Source organism: Nicotiana tomentosiformis, chromosome 3 (genome assembly GCF_000390325.3).
Source record: "Nicotiana tomentosiformis chromosome 3, ASM39032v3, whole genome shotgun sequence".
NCBI classification, from domain to species: domain Eukaryota; kingdom Viridiplantae; phylum Streptophyta; class Magnoliopsida; order Solanales; family Solanaceae; genus Nicotiana; species Nicotiana tomentosiformis.
The window spans coordinates 113518932-113524685 of NC_090814.1; the positions used below are offsets into that span (position 1 = coordinate 113518932).

A 5754-nucleotide genomic window follows, 5' to 3' on the forward strand; every position below is an offset into this window, starting at 1 on the left:
GGAAGTGGGGCTGTTGGCGGTTTGGCATTGGGAATGAGAACTGTTAATTAGTTTCAGGTCTTCCGAAGAGTTCTTTCTCATCTCTAGTTAAAGGAAACGCATGGTGGAAATGGTAAGTCATGGGGTGGTATGGCTTGGTTAGTTGATAGTTGGATCGTTGGCAGTTGCTGGCCATCAATATTGTTATGGATACCTGGAGAATGGTTTAAGTTGGATATTGCTTGTGATGCAAGGCTGCAGTTAATTCTTGAGGCTCAATTACTTTTTGCTAAATTATTTTTTAATTTTTATTTGGGTAAATGTAGATTCAAATTGCATTTGGAGTTACAACACTGCTTTGACCTTGTCCATTGGTACTGCTGTTTTGACATAAGAGAGATGGTTGTCAGGATTTTCTAGGAGGGATGGTGATAGCATTTGATGATGGCACACTTTTTCAGTAAAAAAAGAAGAAGAAGAGCTGCTCAGACATGGAAACTGACTTAACTGTGGAATGACCTATGCCATTAAGATAGGGTTCAGCAGGAATGGGGTGTTTCATTGAGTATGGATGGGAGATTAGATAAGCTTTGAAGTAGATGCATCTCACATCATAGAATGAATGAAAAATTTGTCCATTCTGTTGTCCACTTTTTGGACAGGTCTACCTAATTATGCATGAATTTACTTCTTGTCTTTCTTCTGTTGAATATTTTAGTTACTCAGTAAGGTTTCTTCTTTGAAAACGCCCGAGCCCTTTTCGTCTTCGTCTTCGCCAATTCTTTTGCTGATGGGGTTTTTTGGTCCAACTTTGTAGACAACAATTTGAGCACCCTGCCAAAGGACAGTGATCTTTACAAAGCAAAGCAAACAGAAGCTCGGCAAAAATATGAGATGTAAGCCAATTGTGCTATCGGAATTTGTTTCCGTCATTGTTCAAAGATACGTGTTTCTTATGATGCAATTTTCCCTCTCATCTTTATGGGTTTTCAGTCTAGTAGAATTGGAGAAACAGCTTCTGATGCACTTGCCAAAGCCTGAAAACATAGGCTGCTTGAGATAAAGCAAATGACTGCATGGCCAACATGCGGAGTAGCATGGATTTCAAGTTGTTATCTGACCTTGCTGCAATGAAAGAATCAAACCATGGTCTCTATCCTTTAGGATTCTTTTCAATGTACACCTATCTCAAAAGATGGTGAGTAGTAGCGACACCGGACTGCTTTTCACATTGTCTGTGTTGATTGGGGAACTTGGAAAGTCTTGCACGTATTTATAGAGGCAATTTTGGATTTCAATTGTAAAGGATAACAGGAATCAATTTGTTTTTGGGCAACACGTAATTTCTTTAATACAACAAACTAGTCTTATGCGTGTATTCAAGGTTCTCTGTTTCTGATCAGTTTTAAGAAGCAGGTCGAGCTAGAGTACAGCTACTTCAAGGATTTCACATTGGACTGGTTCAGCGACATGATAGCTTGAAACGTTGTTCCTAAATGCCACTTCAGTAAGCATGCCGACTTTACATAAACAACGGGGACAAAGAGGCAGAAGTAGACAACGATGTTCTGTACATTCGCTAAAAACGACTTGTAAAACTGTTTAGTCAACAAGCACGCCAAAGTTCGACAGTGGTATGGGACTAGAAGGCAGATATAGATAGCTTGATGTGGTAAACTTAAAAAATAAGTAGATCCCAGACTTCTCCTTTCTTTCAAGTGACAAAATTTTGTTATGAAATATATAAGATTTCAGAGAATGGTGGGGAAGTTTTTACAATTTAAATTAGTAGGGGAGCATTATAACAAATGAAAAGCAGGCAATGCAATTCCACCACAAAATAACGAAACTGGTCATGTTTGAAGGTAGGTCTAAAATAACAATAATATATTCAGTGTGAGTCAATTGATACTTTATATTTATCAAAAGTGAACAATTTCGATCACCGTCAAATAATTAACAAATCTGGTTGTCAAAATTAATGGGAACTGTAAAAATAAAAAGATTTAACGGTAATTTTTGATATATTTATGATTATGGTATAATTTCTAGTATTATTTTTGGTCCAGTTCTAGTGTTTGGTGCAGTTTTTGGCTTACAGATCCTAAGACTTGATGACACTTTCATAATATTTCTAATTAAATTTTTTTCTTCATAATTTTTTGTTAATCATAACCGTTAAATTTTGATAAATATTTGACAAAAAATGAAAATATTTATTTTTGACATACTTAAATAGGTCAAAATTACTCAAAAATATATTTAAGGGACTATTTTAAACTTACACGAACATAATGGACCAATTTTGTCATTTTTCTTAACCTCTTCACAAAGTACACACAATTATATAAGAAGAGAAATATCTGCTTCGTCTACCCGACAATCCTCTCGTTTTTCTTTTGAAGTTTGCTGAGGAATTTGACAGCTGACCATCCTAATACGCCGAAGGAGACTAGCGACTTCTCCCATTGATTTGGGGCTCAATGGTATTCTTCTAATGTGAAATAAATATTTGATCTTGGTGCTCTACGTTTTTTTTTTTAAAAAAGAATTACAGATGGTGTTTAACTCCTTATTCCTTTGTTGGTTGTACTTGGATTTCGGGGCGGGTACCAGTAATTCCTCTTTCTTTTAATCTTATAGTAGCTAATTTAGCTAAGAACTGAAATAATACAATGGTGGTGTTGCTTGCCCTCTTACTCAGGCTCGAATATATATATATATATATATATATATATATTTGTTAGGTATTTTTAGTCTCGAATATTTGAATCTTCTTTACTTGTTTTGATACCTTTTTCTAGAAAAAAAGATGACACTTGGCGCTCTTTGAAGATATCAGAATGCGTTTCGGTAACGTACGTGTTTGTAGCTGGATTATATCAGGTCTTCTGCATCTAAATGCGACAGCTCTCTGTACACCTCAAGTCATTTTGCCGTATGCTGAATGAAAAGTTAAAGAAACAACATGCGAAGAGAGAATTAGAATTGTTATCTGACCTTGCTGCAATGAAAGAATCAAACCATGGTCTCTATCCTTCAGGATTCTTTTCAATGTACACCTATCTCAAAAGAACCGGACTTCTTTTCACATTGTCTGTGTTTATTGGGGAACTTGGAAAGTCTTGCACCAATAAGTAGTACTAGTATTTATAGAGGCAATTTTGGGTTTCTATTGTAAAGGAAAGGATAACAAGAATCAATTTTTTTTCCGGCAACACGTAATTTCTTTAATACAACAAACTAGTCTTACGTGTATTCAAAGTTCTCTGTTTCTGATCAGTTTTAAGAAGCAGGTTCGAGCTAGAGTACAGCTACTTCAAGGATTTCACATGGGACTGGTTCAGCGACATGATAGCTTGAAACGTTGTTCCTAAATGCCACTTCAGTAAGCATGCCGACTTTACATAAACAACGGGGACAAAGAGGCAGAAGTAGACAACGATGTTCTGTACATTCGCTAAAAACGACTTGTAAAACTGTTTAGTCAACAAGCACGCCAAAGTTCGACTGTGGTATGGGACTAGAAGGCAGATATAGATAGCTTGATGTGGTAAACTTAAAAAATAAGTAGATCCCAAACTTCTCCTTTCTTTTAAGTGACAAAATTTTGTGATGAAATATATAAGATTTCAGAGAATGGTGGGGAAGATTTTACAATTTAAATTAGGTAGGGGAGCATTATAACAAATAAAAAGCAGGCAAAGCAATTCCCAATAACAAAACTGGTCATATTTGAAGGTAGGTCTAAAACAGTACCGTTTATATATATACTAGCGCAACACTAACAATAATATATTCAATGTGATCCCAACAAATGAGATCTGGGGAAGCCAATTGGTACTTTATATTTATCAAAAGTGAGCAATTTCGATCACCTTCAAATAATTAACAAATCTAGTTGTCAAAATTAATGGGAACTGTAAAAATAAAAAGATTTAACCGGTAATTTTTGATTTATTTTTGATTATGGTGTAATTTCTAGTATTATTTTTGGTCCATTTGGTGCAATTTTGGCTTACATATCCTAAGACTTGATGACTCTTTCATAATATTTCTAATTAAAAAAATTTCTTCATAATTTTTTGTTAAATATAACCGTTAAAGTTTGATAAATATTTGACAAAAAATGAAAATATTCATTTTTGACATACTTAAATAGGTCAAAATTACTCAAAAATATATTTAAGGGACTATTTTAAACTTACACGAACATAATGGACCAATTTTGTCATTTTTCTTAACCTCTTCACAAAGTACACACAATTATATAAGAACAGAAATAAAGTGCTCCAGAATCTCTGCTTCGTCTACCTGACAGTTCTCTCGTTTTTCTTTTGAAGTTTGCTGAGGAATTTGACAGCTGACCATCCTAATACGCCGAAGGAGACTAGCGACTTCTCCCATTGATTTGGGGCTCAATGGTATTTTTCTTATGTGAAATAAATATTTGATCTTGGTGCTCTACGTTTTTTCTTTTGAAAAAAGAATTACAGATGGTGTTTAATTCCTTATTCTTTTGTTGGTTGTACTTGGATTTCGGGGCGGGTAGCAGTAATTCCTATTTTTTAAAATATTATAGTAGCTAATTTAGCTAAGGACTGAAATAATACAATGGGTGTGTTGCTTGCCCTCTTACTGAGCCTCGAAATATATTTTTGATAGGTATTTTTAGTCTCGAATATTGGAATCTTCTTTACTTGTTTTGATACCTTTTGCTAAGAAAAAAGATGACACCTTTAGTTAAAATCACCTGTATATTTGTGAAAAGAGTTAGGTTTTTTGCGTTATTTTTTTTTAAATTTCCCCTTCGACCTTATTGTAACTACGATTGTTGCAATGACCGGTCTGTCATCTAATTATGTTGTAAACGCCAGGAAAAAGTCTTTTTCTTCTGCACCATTATGTATATAAACAAAGGAGTTGTGAATTTTCCTCTAGAAATCTCGACTAATCACACTTTGGATATTCTCTTTCTCAAAAGACAAAGTGGACGCTCGCCCATTTAACTTACCTCAATTTGGTCTTCTCTTTACTTGACTAGCCTTACAAATCCCTCTTCAGCTATTGTTTGTAAGAAATTCAATGCTATTTAGTGATGTAAATCAAATGGCTTTCATGCACCTTTATCCTTGTTGAGGAATTCTAAACTTTGAATCTCACTTCAACCTTTGTAGTATCTATGCTAACTGGATAAAATTTGGTCCAAGATTTTAGTCTTTTCTTTATAACCGGGGTGTCTGGGCCAGAGGTTTTTGTCCTTGTTCCTCTAAAAGTAAATATTGCTCTGACCTTTTCGTGGTACCAAGAAAAGGAAGAAAGAAGTCAACTCCTGTTTATTTTTATATCTGCTTTCGCGTATCAATTTTGTTCATTCTCAAAATCATGTTCATCATTCCTAGATGTAGATCGTTTTCTTTTTCTGATGCTGTTTAACTCAAATAGTTGAATCAAACCCCTTTTTTCATTTCCTAGATCCACATATATCTTTGGAATTTTACATTCGTGGCCCAAATCAAGGACCACCCTCTCCAGTTTGCTTTGTCTCATTGTAGTGCCACAGTTCATAGGAGGCTATCTCTAGCTTTAACATGCATAAATACAACAAGTACAACGCCTCAGTCCCAACCAAGTGGAGATCGGGTTTATGAATCCTCACTAACCACGTCACACCATTTAAACTCATTCATGCCAATATTATGCAAAATACAGATCTTTAGCATGCTTAAACGGTAGACAAAATTCTCATGATCTTGGGATGCTACTCTCATGATC

General features: G+C 34.9%; 1 long non-coding RNA gene across 2 annotated transcripts; it reads left to right on the forward strand.

Annotated features, from left to right (window-relative positions):
- The first annotated feature begins 6 nt into the window (after window positions 1-6).
- On the forward strand, window positions 7-4404 carry LOC138907161 (uncharacterized). Of its 2 annotated transcripts, none has more exons than XR_011414918.1 (3): window positions 7-875; window positions 973-2465; window positions 4323-4404. It is a non-coding gene; the product is annotated as an uncharacterized lncRNA (long non-coding RNA). The 2 variants fall into 2 exon arrangements; XR_011414919.1 differs by lacking the exon at window positions 4323-4404 and having other exon boundaries at window positions 973-1486; window positions 2385-2465.
- Window positions 4405-5754: the final 1350 nt, after the last annotated feature.